Source organism: Solanum lycopersicum, chromosome 9 (genome assembly GCF_036512215.1).
Source record: "Solanum lycopersicum chromosome 9, SLM_r2.1".
NCBI lineage: Eukaryota > Viridiplantae > Streptophyta > Magnoliopsida > Solanales > Solanaceae > Solanum > Solanum lycopersicum.
In genome coordinates, this window is record NC_090808.1 from 5906936 (window position 1) to 5924854 (window position 17919).

Below are 17919 nucleotides of genomic sequence, written 5' to 3' on the forward strand. Positions count from 1 at the left end.
AATTCAACTTCCTCTACCCTCATAAATGGCTCCACGGATATTTAACTTGGGCACAATTTTGTGACTTCTTAATCTTTACTTTTCTTATTCTCTTGCTCCAACTTCCATACTTTTTTCATCATTCTTGATCAACTATTTGTTTGTTTGGCTTCTTTAGCTCCATGTTCTGAAACTCCCATTTCATGCCCCGAGCCTACACCCTAGGCGAGACTAGCACTCGAAGACCATTCCTGGCCCCAAGAGAACCCTTGGACTAGCTTACTTAACTCAGCGGAAGACTTAAACACAAGAGATAAAACTCATGAAATAACTTATAGGTAATAAATTAGCCAAAATAGAAAAACATGTCTTAAACGTTTACAATTGAGATGAATAAGACTAAAGAACTAATAATATATGTCTATGAAGCCTCTAAAACAAAGAGGACAAGACCTCCAATCATCCTAACAACTGAAAAACAAAAAGCAAGTGATAAAAGATGCCTCCGGAATGTAAGAAGGCTGTCCAACTAACCCTGAGTTGCTCACTGGATCAACGGTGCGCCGTATGCCAATCCTAGTTACATATGTCTGCATCAAAATATGATGCAAGCCAACTGGCATCAGTACATAGAATGTACGAGAATGCGAGTTAGAATGCTAAAATGTACATCGGCTTGAAAGGAAAATCTGAAAAACTTACCTGGCTCAACTCATCTCTGCAAGACTAAAATCATTTCAATATAAAGCAATTTAAATCAAGTGCAATATAAGGAAAATTTGTTTAAAACATTATGACAACTCTGTATGTATGCAAAGATACAATATAACTTTGAGATCTATGTAAAAATACAAATAACAGTGTATATGAAATATATTTAACTTCTGTGGAGTTTCTTTAATTGACAATCATCACTTAAGAGCTATAGTGATGATACATCGTTTTGCCTCATGCTTCCAGGGTTGTCCTATACCTTGCCATTAATATAGATACTGAATTAGTAAGTGGATCCACTAGTCTATGCTAAAAAGCACTAAGGAATCATCTAAAATGTATGACTATTTTTCTACCCATGGTGGCTACATGGTTTATGGGGGTTGTGAGTTATCTGAAGTCTCCCCCATATCGTATTGAATACTACTCCCAAAATATACTAGCTTGTATGTTTTTAAAACACACTTTCTTCTATGATTTTGAGAGTGGTGCTCAAAATACTTAGCTCAAAGGCTACCTTGGAAATCAAAGTTTCCCCTCTTTCTTTATTTAGAAATCAATTACTTTTTCTGAAAAATAGCTCAAAAGCTCATTGGAAATCTCAGCTTCCTTTCTTATTTGAATAAGAAGAACATTTACTCTTTGGGAATACATAAACCTGATATACTATTTTGAAGAAATGAAATCAACTCTTCACTTTTTAATTAACTTGAGACTGGAGCCTTAAAACAAAGTTAAAATATTGCTAAAGACTCTTGAAAACTTTTAAGAACTTTGTTTTGACTTGACTCTTAACTTCTTTGACTTTGATATTAGTTTTTTCATGAATTGGATCATGGATTCAAGGTTCATGGCCTCATGTTTATGGATGATTTCATGATGTTTCTATGTACCTTAGAATGTTGAAATCAACTAGGAAACATAGGTACATCACTAAGGAACTAGTACAGAAAGATGGGGGAAGAATAGGGAGAATTGGCGTCCCAGGAGCTCTAAGAGGCGCGGGGCGCCTACCCTCAAACTTTAGAGAGGTTTTTCTGGCGCGACGCATCATAGGCCAAAATTCGGGGGGGACTTTTGTGATGCTTTGGAAGGCGCGGCTCCCCAAGTCTTACCTAGAAAACCTCCGACTTTTCTCCTTTGTTTTTTTTATCTCCAAACCCTCTAAACTTCCATGGTTCTTTCCCCAAACTCTTAGGATCATTAGTAACCTTAACATACAACAGATTATACTCAAAAGTTCATTTGGAAAAATGAATAAAATCATCAAGAAACTTCAAGAACACAACCTTCAAGAACATAAAAAAATTTTCAATAATGTTCTTCAATAACTCACTTCTTTAACATTCAAAGACTTAAATTCGCTGAACTGAAGCATGATTGGCGCGTGGGTGAATTAATTCAATGCTATGTGATCTCACATACCTTTTTAGGGAACACCCCCGATGAATTCCACACACAAAGATTGAATGTTGTTGGCAATTTCTTGGTTTCTCCTCTTTTCTCTTTTCTCCAAGTCCAAGCGTGAATTTTAAATCTTTCTAAGTTGAAAAAGTCATTTTTTTACCCCAATTAATCCCTAAAACGAAATAATATAATTAGGTAAGAAAAATATATATTTTCCCTTATCAAATTCGGATTGAATTTCCTTAATCCAACAACCCAACTTCCGAAAGGCATAACTCACTCATATGAACTTGGAATCGCGTAAACTTGGCCGCGTTGGGAAGATCATTCCAATAGATTTACAACCATATCTGGAACTACACCTAACTCATCTTAGGGCTAGGAGTTATGATCCTTTGAAGATGACCAAAAACTGATATTTCGCTTAATTCAAAATTTCCAGATTTCCTTATACTTACCAAAAGTAACTATTTCCATATTTTACACTTACTTCTAGTCTCTTTTTAGTTGGGAGATGTTAAATCACCATTTTAAGTTAGTTTATGTTATTAAATTATACTCAAAATACACTTTAAACACAAGAAAAAAGGTAATTCATATGGTTGTAATTTGTTAACTTGCGTCTTATACAAGGCTTATGACATTGAGGAAAGAGAAGTTAAGGCTCTCATATAAAGTTTCTCCAGAACCTCCTCTTTAGAAGATGGGGGATGTTGAAGCATCTATTTTCTAACTTCAAAAAGTATTTCATTGCATTCGTACTCAGAGACAGAAGCACGTGTCAAAGAAACCATTTCATTTTTCATCGCAAAACACATAACAAGAAGAGAACCGCAATGTTGAAACCAGGTTTTAAGTATAAAAAAACCCAAATAAACACTAAAGAACAAAGGGAAAACTTCTGTTTTGAGGAGGAATGCAACAAAAGACTTCTTGAAGTTGTAAAGGATATGCTGGAACAACCCCCCATCTTATAACGAAAGAAACTTGATGTGAAAGACTTATTTTTTCTTTGTTCAATGTCATAAGCCTTGTATAAGTGATAAAATGACAAATTACCAATATATGAATTAGTCTTTTTCTTTAAATTTTAAGTGTCTATAGTATAATTTAATAATCTAATCTAACTTAAATTAGTGAATTTCAGGATTTGGTGCTAAAGAAATCAACGCAATCAAGTATTTGATCAAGAATGATGAAAAAAATAAGAAAGTTGGAGCGAAACACTTCTTGAAGTTGAATATTATCAAAACAATAGTGTATGCGAGATGTAGTGGAGTAAAGAAACATATGGGATTTTTCTTTTGAAGATAAACATTTTGGAGGATATCGCTAATGAACCCTTCAATGGCAAATAAAAAAGATTTAGCTAAAGTTGAATATGCTCTTATAAGACAGTATAATCAACTAGAAGAGGATTACTAGAAACAAAAGGATGGGATGTAATATTTCAAAGATGGAGATAGAAATATGAAGTTTTTTCATTCGTATCTAAAAGGCATGAGGAAACCGATGATTAACAAAATTGAGACAGAGCGGGTGATATGATACGTGTCACTTAAAACATAGAAGAGGAAACAGATAATATTAGGGAACAATTTAAAGAGGGTCAATGATATGCGGATCAAGCAATGGTCGAAAGATGTATAACTACAAAATAGAATATCGAAATGACAAGAGCGCCTACAGAGGAAGAAGTTAAGGAGTAGCGTTAAGTCTAGAATAAAGAGAACACATGTGGAGCTAATGGATTTTTAGAAGAATTTTTTCAAACATGTTGAGAGGTTATAAGGAAAGATATGTGGCTGATGGTGATGCTTATTTTTGTGGTGGTGAGATACCTATATATTTCTCACACGAATATAGTTCTAATTCCAATGAAGGTCAGTAAAATTTAAGATTTCCGACCTATCAACTTGATCTCTTTTGCTAATAAGATTTGTCAAAGCAACTGCATAAAAGAATAACTTGGGTTCTACCTGAAATTATCTCTGAGAGTCAGTCTGGTTTTATGAAAGGAAGAAGCATTGTTGAAATATTTTTACAAAGGCAAAAGATAATTAGAGATATAAACAAGAGGAATGAATACCATATTGTTGTGGTGTAGTTGGACATGACTTAAGTGTATGATAGGGTCAGGGATACTTTTGATTCGAGTTATGAGTAGATTTGGGTTTGATGAGAGGATTATTTATGTGGTGTGGAGATTGATATCTAATAACTAGTACTCAGTGTTAATTAATGGCAAGACTTTTTGTTGTTTCAATCTTCTTAGGACTGAAGCAAGGTGATCCCCTCTAACCCACCGTGTTCATCATAACAGTGAAGAGATTTGGGAGGCCTAAATGGAGTAGAGAGATTAATCATTTGTATTATGCGGATAATGCAATCCCTTTTTGTTCATGACATAAGAGTTCAATGAAAAAAAATAATGAAGATTTCTCGGAGATATAAATGTGTCAGGGTAGCTCATAAACCTTAACAAAAGCTATGTATACCTGCATAAAAAGGCTCTTTATTCTGTCTTGGAGTCTCACGAGGTGTCTTTCCTTTTACATATCTTGGATGTCCAAATTTTTACGCAAGGAAAAAGAAGTCATATTTTGAAGAGCTGATAAAGAAAGTTGTAAAAAGACTAATGGGATGGAATAATTGATTTTTAACTTATGGGGGAAGCTATTTTGTAATAGCTCATGTTTTACAATCAATGCCTATTTATCTTATGTGTGTTGAATCCTCCAAAGGGCGTAACAAATCAGATTCATAAGATTATGGCAAAGTTTTTTTTTGGGTCACATAGGAGAAGTAAAATTGAAACACTAGATTTTTGGGAAAGAATGTGCTTACAAAAATCAGTGGGAGGAGTGGGTTTTAGATAGATGCATGACGTATCAGATGATCTATTTGCTAAACTATTATGGATATTCACAACATCCACTAATCCTTTGTGGAGTGAAATTATGTTGAATAAATATTGTAAAAAAATGCATCCAATAATGGCACAAAGACACCGGGCATCTCATGTATGGAGAAAGATGATTAGACAAAACAAGGGGCTTGGTACTATGTGGAAGAAAATAAAGGGGGAGGAGGAGCTTCTCGGAGAAAAATCTTATTATAGAAGATCAGTTGTATATGTAGAAACTCTTACGGTATAATGTTGAATATACAACTTATCACATTGTGAGTTCTCTCTAGTAATGAATATAGGAGATCAGGATAAACCTTGGTGGATAGGCAACTGAAAGGGTTCTTTTTCAGTTAATCGGCTTGAGATTTAATGATATAAAAAAAGGAGAATGAGGATACATATGATATGATTTGGATGAAAAGCTTGCCTTTTAAGATTAATTTCTTTTTATGGAGGGCGTGAAAAGGGAGGACTGCCACATATGACAATTAACGGAGAATGAGAATTAACATTGCCTCCTGGTGTTGGTGTTATGAGACACAACAAATGGAAACCATGTCAAATATTTTTCTAACATCTAACATTGCCCAAAAGCTTTGGAAGTATTTTGCTTCATGAGCAGGTTTGGACACAGAAGGCTAAAATTTGATGCAGATGATCAAGAGCTAGTGGTATGTGGAAGATCCTATAAAATTGAAACATATTTTTAGAGTTATGCCAGCTGTCATTATGTGGAATTTGTTAAAGAAAATAGAACCATATCAAGCATGGATGGATGGATGTCCACCTTTGAAGAGTTGGTACAATAAGTGGAAATGAGCATTTAATTGCCGGTGAAAAGTAACAATTCAAAGTCAAAAATAACTGGGAAAACTTGGCCTGAAATGGTGAAAATAATAGAACTCATAATACAAGGATTTACTACCAGATTGTACAATGGAAGCTACCGAAGGAAGATCAATCAAAGTATAGTACAGATGGTGCTAGTAATGGAAATTCAAGAGAGAGTGTGTATGACTTCTGCATAAGAAACAGAACTGGTGACCTCATCTATGCACAAGCAGACAAAATTGGTATTTCTATGTATATAGAAGCGAAGGCAAGATCAATACAAGAGGACTTAAGGTTTAGTGCAATGAATAGCTTACAGAACATGGTTATTAAAACTGATCCACTCACTCTAAAGAAAAATTATTCTACAAACATAGAGAGTACAATAGAAAATTGGAGAAATCATGGATGAAATAATTAGAGAAGCACAACAACAAAATGTTACAATTCAATACATTTTATGGTAGGTCAATCAAATTGCGTATTATTTAGCTAATCTAGCAATCATTAGCATAGACAAAAAGGAACTCAGAGAGTTCGAGGAATTACCAAAACGAAGAAACTGCATCATTAATATTGACAAAGCATAGATGTCATCCATCGGGATAAAAACAAAATACATAAAACCACATGACAAATCAGAATTAGATTCTTATCTGTAAGTTAATTGGTGATCCAGAAATAATTTCACAAGAGAACGCCCACACATGAGGGGTCATTACAGATACATTTAAAAATCTCTACCATATACATTAACACGCAAAAAATTTCACCAAACAAGCAGGGGTACAATATCATCTCTAACAAGAAAGCATGGACTTCAACTCGATTCAAAGTAGAAGAGCGCTTAAAGATCAAATTAAACTGGAACAATTCAAAGGAGGGAAAGAAATTAAAGCAAGGTCAGATCTAAAAGGGGGAAGTAAAATCCTAGAGAAGGATAGGAGGAAATATGTTCATATTTCACACCCCCAGATAGCTACCTCCAAGATTTCCACACACTGGTGGACTTCACAGAACTTCACAAACAAAGGCTACCAAGATCAAAAATCAAGAAATGGAAAATAAGGCAAAACAAAAGAAGGAAAAAGTGTTACCTTTCAGTAGTGAATGCTCTTGCGTGAGATGAAGAAAGTGGAGTAAGGGTGGAGCAAGAAGAAACCAAACCCATAGGAGAAGACGACGAAGCAAGAGGTCTCGATAACTCTTGGAAGGGAGCATATGGACAAGGAAAAAAAGTGAGAGAATGAGGTGGAATTTTATAGGGTTACCTTATAGGCTGGATTAGATATTTTTTTTGCCTTTAATTTCTTATTTGGGTCGTTTGGCTCGACCTCTTTTGCTTGTCAAAAAATAAAATGGCCACGAGGCCAACAAAAATTTGATTAAAAAAATTTGCAGAATATGATCAGAAGTATTGGTAATTTCTATGATATTGTTGTTCCTAAGATAGTTAATTGTAAATTATTTAATATTTCTTGTACGGAGTTTAATTGTAGATTCATTTTTTTATTGCTGAAGTTGTTAAAACGAAATATTTACCACCATTATAAATTATCCTTTATAGATTATGGTATTTGAATTGTAGGTTTCATATATAATCAAAACAAATGTTACAATCCATTGTAAATCAAATTGTATATATTACCACTATTTATGGATAATATTGATTTGAAAATCAATGATAGATCCAATTCAAGTTTCACCGTTCTGAGCAAGAAATTCATACATAGGGATATATCTAGTGTTCGCAACCTCACAAATAAAACGGTAAAAAAGTAGATAATCACAACCCAAATAATAATAAGCAAAATAACCAAGTATTCAACCACATAAAAGTCAGAAGAGTCTACAACCCCGAATAATAGGTTTAGCTACTCATACTAGAAGAAGTTACAATATGAAATATAATAATGAGCACAGTTCAAGATTAAACAAATAAGAAGATGCAAACTCTATGGTGAAAATATTTTAATCTTTGCAAAGTTAACTAGAGATACTCCTCCTTGACTACTAAAATCAACAACTCCCCAAGAAAAATGACATAATTACTATTTATTTAACTCTCAAAATATGGACAAAGATGACCTTCTGTTGCCAATTTTGTAGAGCAAAATCGTGGAGACATTCCAATTTTCGTCTTTCCATTTTCATTTCGTGGGGTAAGACAAACTTGTTCCTTTTTCAGACTTAGCCAAATCCAAGCCCCTTTACCCTCATAAACGGATCCACAAAACTAAACTTGGGCACTATTTTTGTGACTAATTCTTAATCTTTACTTTTTATATTCTTTTGCTCTTAATTTTTATCTTTTTTTCATCATTTTTCATTAAATACTTGATTGCTTGACTTTCTTAGCTCCAAGTCCTAAAATTCACCAATCTAAGTTAATTTAGGTTATTAAATTATATTCAAAGACACTTAAAACTCAATAAAAAGGGCAATTCATATGTCGGTAAGTTTGTCAACTTACGTCTAATACAAGGCTTATGACAGTGAGGAAAGAAGAATAAAAGGCTCTCACATCAAGTTTCTCCAGAAGCTCCTCTTTAGAAGAAAAGGGACGTTGAAGCAACTATGTGCCAACTTCAAGAAGTGTTATGTTGCATTCCTACTTGGAAACAGAATCACATGTTAGGGAAACCATTTCCTTTTTTCACCGCAGACAAAGAACAACAAGAGCACCACAACTTTGAAACTGAGTTTTAAGTCTCAAAAACCCAAAAGAAATCAGGAGAGAACAAAGGAAACAATGGAAGTGTAGAAAGACCTAAAATATAACGTCAGATAGTAGTTTACAAAGAATAAGTAAGAGAGACAGAGAGAAAAGGAGGGGTTATAAGAAAAATAGAGTGCATGCACCATAGACAGCTCACATCTGTCAAATAATCCTATACTCTGCTACTAATATTGACCACTCTTATCTAGATTCATACAACATTAAAATGTGCCACTAATTTGTAAGGTCTGCTTATCTATATATTCAATGTATCTCTTCTATTTTGACGATGTAGGACTTTTTATCTTGATTTAGAATGTCACTAAACTTTTACAGGAAAATATTTTTGTTCCATTTCACGTAATTTAAATTTAAAAAATATTATTAAAAATATTGGATAATATAAATTTTAAAAAATGACAAAATTATTGACATGAACTATAATAATAATGAGTTTTAATTAAAGATCTTATGACGAGAATATAAGAATCCCTTCTTATATTTATGAAATTAAAGATCATAACCTAAAGTTATATATGTAATAGATATCTTGTATGGGTCATATAGACTACATCTTATATATATTGTAAGAAAAAACTATTATTTTAACTTGGTATCAGAGCGTAAAAACAGTATTCAATAATTGAGGCTTCTTTATGTGAAATAACAAAAAGTGAATTAAAAAAACCAGAGATTAAGATGTTAAGAGATTGTTTCCTTTCAACAGATAATTTTCAATGAGAGAATTCCATGCTCGTTGACTTAACATCTAGGATATCTATAAATAGGAGTTTAAGAAACTTATAATATTTATGTTGCTGAAGCAGATCTGGAAATAGTTGGTATACTCAATCCCTGAAAACGTTAACAAATTTTGCCGTCTAATTTTTCCCTTTTTGGAACTCATAATGAGTTACTTAAAGTAAAAAATTAAGGTTGAAGAATTTGTTCACGCAATAGCCGACCCTATCTCGGTCGTCTTCTTCATGTGAGAACAACGAGCAAAATCCCACCAAATCGCGGCTAACAAATCTCTGTTACTCATCCAAAACGTGACATACTTGTAGAACGCATAACTTAGTGTCCTAGATGATCACATCGCCGTTCTCTTTCCGCATTTTGAGGGATTTTCAGTTTCATCCTTTATTGCCCAAAAGCAAAGAAATCACATTTGAAATGAACTCATTCAAAATTTGCCCGTTTTCCCCTCTAATGGAGTCAATTCTCTTCCTATATATACTCTCCTTACATTAACATCTAGGGAGGACACTTTTTGAAAAAAAAATACTTGATAAGGGATTGTTACAGAGACAAAAAAATAAAAACATAGCATGAAGCAGTAAAAACAAAACAGAGAGTTTGAGCTTCTTCTATTCAAATTTAAAGTTGTTTAATTTTTCGGAGATCATCAAAATCGTCTCACAGTGGTGGAAGTTCTTCGTGGTTAAGCTCGTCGTCTTAGTGCTGCCCGAAAAAAGGTAATCTTGTTTTCCTCTTGAATTTTGTTTCAATATCATAGGTTGAATCTTTGTGGAAATGTTGATGTTAAGAATATGTCACTTTTTTTGTTTTAATTATTTGTATCAGTCTCCATTTTCTTAATAAAATATCTGCTCAGTAAACATAGTCTACTCTACTGGGTTGCTTTTGGGTTTCACTTTGAGTTTCACTCATATGATGTTGGAAAACTATATGCACAACGGAAGCATATCAGGATCTTTACTACTTATATGAATAATAATAGATAACCAATACCGTTTATGCTAAAACATATATCATGCTAGACCACATAAACATACTGAAAGTTAATTCGATAAATACCTCTTGAAGCGTGAACAAATACATTCAAGCGAATCAATAAGATAAACAATAGTTGTGGTCTTCTATAGTAATCCCAAGTCACATCGAACTCTCTCAATACTTGGGTGCGCAAATATCGAATAGAAAACTAATTTCTCTATTTTCTAGGTTAGGAGAATCCCTATTTATAGAGATGTCTTCCTAATCCAAAAAGGACTAGAAAACCTAGTTTTTCTAGAAAACTAGAAAAACCCATATTATTCTTCCTTTTTCCATAGAAATAGAATTCTGAATTCTAGTTAAATATGGGCACTATATAGACCATAGAATTAATTACCGAGGCTTCTTATTATGGAAATAATTCCAAATAATTAATTTGAATTATTCTTACCATAATAAATTACAAATCATTCCACTAGAAATTCATAATTGCACTCCTCTATTTCGTAATTCCCCATTAAACACAAGTGTAATTCCCCATGTTAAGATTTCAGATACTAATCAATAAATTAAATTACTGACGAATTTATCTTAATGAGTAATTTCCTTTAGAGCACTACTTAACTAATTTCATGTGTCGCATTCATAAATCCACTTGCAAGATTTGACACGATGAAAACCTATAAGTTCCTCAAAGAGGCATGTCAATCAATCTCTATAACGAGACATGGATTCCATCAACTAACTTATTATTTCACCAGTATATATTATTATCATCCAACTTACCAGGCATATTGACCCATCTTAGAATCTCACATTTTAATAAATCAAAATGATAATTAATTTATACAGATCATAATAGTTATAAGAATATAAGTACATCTAATAGTTTAGAGAATATGTTTTTGTCACTAAGTCTAAAACAACTATATCTACTCGATCCCGTTCAATAAATACAAAATGTACTAGCACAAGAAGTTGGAACTATAGTGTTCCCATAATTAGGACAAATTACATATAATCTTGTGCTACAGTCGTACCCGATGGCATGTCCAATTTTCATCCTAGATTGTGAACCAAAAACTTTATACTTATAAGAACCGATGATTTAATCTTCTGTCTATAAGCTAAACTCTACACACTAAATCATCTACTATATAAGTAAATACATACCATAAACGAATATATGATCTATTTAAATTGAGCCAATATTTATTCTCTAATAAATATTATTTCTTAACACATGATTAATAGTATATATCCCAACATATGATAGAGCAAATAGAATGCAAAACCATTAGCCATGTCTTCGTTTGCTTGCCGTTATGATGTTAGTTTACTTTGTTATTAGTTGTATGGGGTCATATGGACTTATTATAAATATCACATATACTTTATGGTCTTTCTGCTTTCATGTTAATTCCTCGATATTTGGTTCTTGCTGTCCATATGCACTTTTGCCACTGCCAAGTTTTAGATGTGTTGCTTGTTTATGCATAGTTAGTTCATTTTTCTTTTTTCTTCTCAAAGCCATCTAATTTGTTTGAGGTTTAATGAATAGCTTTAGTTACATTTTGGTTATCTTAATAAAACTTATTTTTATCAACTCTTATACTGATATTCAGTATATTTAGTTAAAACTTTTACCAGTTCTTCCATTAATTTAAAATAGATTTTCATGCTCTAATTTACTCAATTTAGTTTAAATTAGTATTTTAAACGAGTCAAATTAATTCTAATAAATCTAATTTCTTTAAAGTTCCAATCAATTGTAATTTAATCAAATGTTTTAATTAAGGTCCAATTTTCTAAAGATAAAATTTTTCTTTAATTATTTTCTCAAGTCAATCGAATATTGTTAATTATTATATCAGACTATTCATTTTCTAAAAAATAGTCAAAATATATTTAATCTAAGTCATAGGATAACCGTGTGTTAGCGGGCGCTTCAAATGCCTTAAAAACCTTCTTGAAGCGTAAATTAGAACATCTTACCCATTTTCTCTAAACTTTAAAGACTTAATTTGTTAGAGTCTTTTTAAATTAAGTTTTCTTAATTTCTTAGAAATTAAGTGGTGACTCTTTTCTAAGTATTTCCTCAAATTGTTTTATACTTAGAACATTTCGAAAAATGATTTTTCTAAAGATTGTAAAATTACAGCATAACACTCACAACCCTTGACCATACACATGATCTCTAGTAATTGGATTAGGGTTGTTTCCATCGTAAAATTTATCAAGAAAACCTAACCCATCAATATTGACCCATTCAATTATGTTCTACGAATTGAAAAATGGATTCGAGGAGTTAAAAACTTACCTTTAGCCCCAAGAATGGTGGGAAACGAGTTAGGGTCGCCTGGGTTTTTTTCTTTAGCTCTAAAAGTCGAAAAGTGTTAAATAAGGTTATTTAGGGGTTTTATTAACTACTTAATTCGCATCTATCACGCTACAGCGGCACCCATCCCGTTGTAGCAGCGAAACTACAATGGCGTAAATTCCCGCTATAGCGGCATTTTTGAAACAGTAAGCCCTCCCCAAAAATACGATTTTAAGTCCCGTCTCGTCCTCACAACGGCCACCATTCCGCTAAACCGGCCCAGCTACCACAACAGCGGCACAAAGGGAGACAGAAACTTCTCAAAAGAATTTAAATTCCCCCTTTTTACAACACACTTTTAACCCACTACGCGTGGAAAATATCCTTAGTGCTAAGATTAATTTCTGGAGATCTACTTATCCAAATTCGATTATATATAGACGTGCGGATTCCTTAAAGAGTTATCAATCTATTGATAGAATCAAAATCATATTTACTCCACCCGATTACTACCAGATTTCTCTACACCTTGATGACTCTGATTTCCTCCAAATCTAGACAAGGTTGGGAAAACCCTAATATTATAAAAAAAAAAAAAGTTTCTCTGGCCCAATTTTCCCTTTTTTGGCATTTCTATAATGATTGAACCCGATTGTTACAAATTTTTGAGCCTAAGTACAACTAATTCATTGATTAGTTATACACCCTTCATGGTTTTATAAGAGGTATTATTAATATCTTATATGTGGTGATATTAGTATTACATAGGATTTAATACCATGAGATTATCTATGTAAAGACAAAAATATTCCTCAAATTATTTTATTTATTTTCTTGATTTTATGTTTTATATTTGTACTAGTAAATTTTTTTTAAATAAATTAACTTACAAATTTTATTATTTAAAGGGAGTTGGTTATTAATAAATAAATGCAATACATATCAATACAATATTTAAAATATAAGTTGTTTACATTTACTAATTGAAAAGGCATATATATCACCACATGACGTTTTTTATCTTAATTGAATAGTATATTATTTGTTGGTTTATATGTGGTTTCTTATTGCATGTAGTTTGAACAATTTATGAATTCCATAAACATCAAAACTAGAATTAATATTTCAAAAGGTCACTCAACTTTTAAAATTTATCTAGCAAAGTCATTGAACTTTATTTTGTATCGGTACAATCACTCAACTTAATTGTTTGTATCAATAAGATCACTAAATTAAATATATAATAGAGTATTATTTTGATCGAATGGAACCAAATTCATTCACCAACCACTCTCCCACCGGAGTTGTGAGTTTCCCCCCTAATTTCATGTCAGTCTGTTTATTTTTGTTGATTGAACTCCTTTGATTTATATTGTTATATATGCATTTTTGGGATAAAGATCCGTTCAAGTATAATTAGGCCAAGTAATGTTCTATGGCCTTATAGATTCAGCCATGTGTATTGTATAATAATTTTGTCTTTGAGATTGATTTAAATTATATTCATTTTAATAATAAAAACAAAAAAGGGGTCAATTATTTTATTTTTTAATACTATCAAATAAAATAATTAAGTGTACCCTAACTAATATTTTCAACAAAAAATAAGACTGACCGAAATATGTGGACTTCCCGACATTTTTATCTGCTGAACCTCGTACTTGTAATAATTTTTTTATATTATACTAATTTTAAAAGAATCCGGCATTTTTGAAAAATCTGAATAAATATATGTTTATAATTATTTGAAAACCTCCAATTAATTATTTTTTTTAAAAATGTATTATCATGTTCTCTAGTTAAATTATTATTTAGAACTCAATTGTGTTTTTAAATTGGAAAAAGGGTCAAATATGCCGCTAAACAATTCGAAAAGGTCTAGATATACCCCCCATTTGAAGTTTGATCCATTTATACCCTCATCGTCCAACTTTTGATCTACATATGCACTTATAGGCGTTTGTTGACCAACTCGAAATATCCAACTCAATTTACTTTTCTTTAAATGTCAAATGGATTTCCATGTCATTTTTATATATTATCACTTGACATTTATATAAAAAGACAAAGGGGTCACTTGTACCCCTAATTATCCGACCCAATTTTAAAATACATATATGACCCGTCTTTTAAATAGTTCAATTATGACCCTAATCTGACACATATATGTGTGAATTATTCTGTTATTCACATCATCATCGCCTGCTACATCTTGCAGCTGTGCATGTAGCGTTGCTGCGGTGAATCCCTCCGTTCTAACCTGCCAGGCTTGCGCCTCTGCTCTCAGCTGTGTTGCACGCGCCTCAAGCTCTGCCTTGCGCTGAAACGCTTTGCCAACCTCGACTTCCTTTTCCTTAAATTGTCTGGTCATTGATTCCTCGGCGGTTTTAATCAGAGTACGATATCGTTCGCTTTTTAAATGGTTCAATTATGTCCTTAACTCGATCCATAAAAGGTTATTTAAAAATGGGTTGGGTCGTATAGGTTATTTAAAAGACGGGTTGTATATGTGTTTTAAAATTGAATCGGATAATCAGGGGCATAAGTGACCCCTTTCTCTTTTAATATAAATGTCAAGTGATAATATGTAAAAATGATGTGGAAAATTTGACATTTAAAGAAAAGTAAAATGAGTTGGATATTTCGAGTTGACCAACTAACGCCCATAAGGGCACATGTTGACCAAATTTTGGTCGGCCCGGGTAGAAATGGACCGAACTTTAAATGGGGGTATATCTAGATCTTTTCGAATAGTTTAGGGGCATATTTGACCCTTTTTCCTTTTAAATTTGATCTATTCTTGGAGATTACATCATAATTTAGAGAAAACATGTGTGGAATTACTCATGAACAAGTTTGTCGTGTAAAAAGTCAGAAAGTTTGTATATCTGTAACGACCTGTTTAGTCGTTTGGAGCAGCAGAATTAATTTCTGAAAATCACTGTCTGGGTCGACGGATCCCACGATGGACCGTCATGGGCACGATGGACCGTCGAGGGTGTGTCGTTCCAAAACACTTAGAATTCTGAAAAATTGGGTACTGAGAACAACTCTCTGAACTTCGCGACGACATGGCAGGACGGACTATCGTGGGCACGACGGACCGTCACAAACCCTTTGATGAAATTGAGTCTCTGAACTCTGTGACGACTCAGCAGGACGGACCGTCGCAGGCACGACGGCCCGTCACAGACTATGTAACCCTTAATGGGTCGGATTTCTGTTAAAAATTTTAAGGGGCGTTTTGGACTATTCCTGCTTATAATTATAAAGTTAGTGGTTTAATGTTAATAATTTAATTAATTGGGGGTTAAAAGAGAGAACCTTGAAACAAGTAGTGGGGTATTTTATCATCTTTTATACTTAATTATATGCTAATTAGGGTAAAAGAAACAGGGTTTGAATAAGAAAAAAGAAAAAAGAACAGAGAGAGGGAGAAACGATCGATTGAGAGAGAGGAAGAACGCAGCTTTGGAAAAGTAAATTGCTTGATCGCAATTCTTCAGTGGAGGTAGGTTATGGTTTATGCTATTCGTAGTAAACTCTCAATAGTGAATGATATGTATTGGGTAGTGTTGTAAACCCTTCTATATGCTTAATTGTATGCTTGCATGAATGTGATTATATAATTGTGATAAAATAAGCATGATGAAGCTATTGAATCCTAAATCTTGAAAAGTCCTAATCTACTTTGTTAATGATGATGCCTTGGTATAAAAGAAGGCTTGATGAACGAAAGTAGTGAGATTAGGGGATCGGGTGTCACATTCCGACACCAGGATAGTATATGGATCGGGCGCCACGTTCCAGTACCAGGATAGTATATGGATCGGGTGTCACGTTTCGACACCAGGATAGTATATGGATCGGGTGCCACGTTCCGGTACCAGGATAGTATATGGATCGGAGTGCCACATTCCGGCACCAGGATAGAATATAGATCGGGTGTCATGTTCCGACACCAGGATAGTATATGAGGATCGGAGTGTCACGTTCCGGCACCAGGATAGTATATGGAGCGGAGTATCACGTACCAACACGAGAGAAATAAAGATAATGAATCTTGAAAGATGTTAATATACTCAATTTAATGAACCTAATTTCTAAATGAGTATGATGGGGAGGCGTGAGTCCTCATTGATGTCCTTGGTGTTGTGACCAAGGGTTATGGTAATTGTAAATGCCGCATGTTGAGTATTGTAGTTGATTTATGATATTATTTGATATATATTGTTTTCTATTTTGAGTTGGCCGATGATATCTACTCAGTACTTGTGGTTGTACTGACCCCTACTTGTATGTTTCTTCCTTTGTTATTTGTGGAGTACAACAAACGTACCATCGTCTTCAACTAAACCGCAACTCTAGCCAGTCTTCATCACGTCGGATCTCAGGGTGAGCTAATGCTTCTAGCTTGGACTGGATCTTCTTCTTCATGTCTTGATTCCTTGAAGTTCCGGCATGGACTAGCTGTTTATTATTTTAGCTTCCTAGATATTCTTAGATTTAGTATCTTGAGGATAGATGTTCTTGTGGTGATGACTTCCAGATTTTGGGAATAATAAGTATGGAGTTTTTAAAAGTTATTTAATCAATTTTCATTAATGAGTTTAAGTCTTCCGCATTATATTATGTTAATTATGGTTGAAATGTTGGGGTTTAGATTGGTTGGTTCGATCACATAGTAGGATAAGTGTGGGTGCCACTCGCGACCCGTTTTGGGTCGTGACAAACTTGGTATCAGAGCATTAGGTTCGTTGGTCTCATCACAAAAGAACGAGTCTAGTAGAGTCTTAAGGAACGGTAGGGGGACGCCTTTACTTTTCTTTGAGAGGCTATAAGACTTTAGGAAAATTCCATTCTTTCTTTCTTTCGTGCTATTACTTGGATCCAATTGGTATCTAGGTGATACAAATTGGTATCTGACCATCTTCACTCTATTTCGCAGATGGTTAGAACTAGAACAACAACTACGCCAACACCAGCACCGGGAGGATAGGGTGCGTCTGAGCCAGCCACTGGGGCTGTAGCTCGAAGAGGAGCAGTGACAAGGGGTCGTGGTAGAGGTCGTGGGAGGACGTCCTCTAGAGGAAGAGGACAAGAACCTGTCCCATCTAGTACTAGGGCGGTGACTCCTCCACCGACTGAGGAAGTAGTAAGAGAGGGTGAGGAAGGGGAAAGTGAGCAAGTGCAGAATGAGGAATTACCACCCCAACCTACCCCAGAGATGATTAATCAGGTTCTTGCTTATTTTAGCGGGTTAACTGATCAAGGCCAGACACCTCCAGTGTTTTCTGC

The 17919-nt window shown here is 33.7% G+C and overlaps 1 long non-coding RNA gene across 1 annotated transcript in view; it reads right to left on the reverse strand.

The window, feature by feature from the left end:
• Positions 1–299: 299 nt before the first annotated feature.
• The window catches only part of LOC112942140 (uncharacterized), a 33015-nt gene continuing 15395 nt past the window's right edge, over positions 300–17919 (reverse strand). Inside the window, exon 3 of the long non-coding RNA XR_003248135.2 lies at positions 300–569. This is a non-coding gene — a long non-coding RNA (uncharacterized lncRNA). The remainder of the gene's footprint in view (positions 570–17919) is intronic.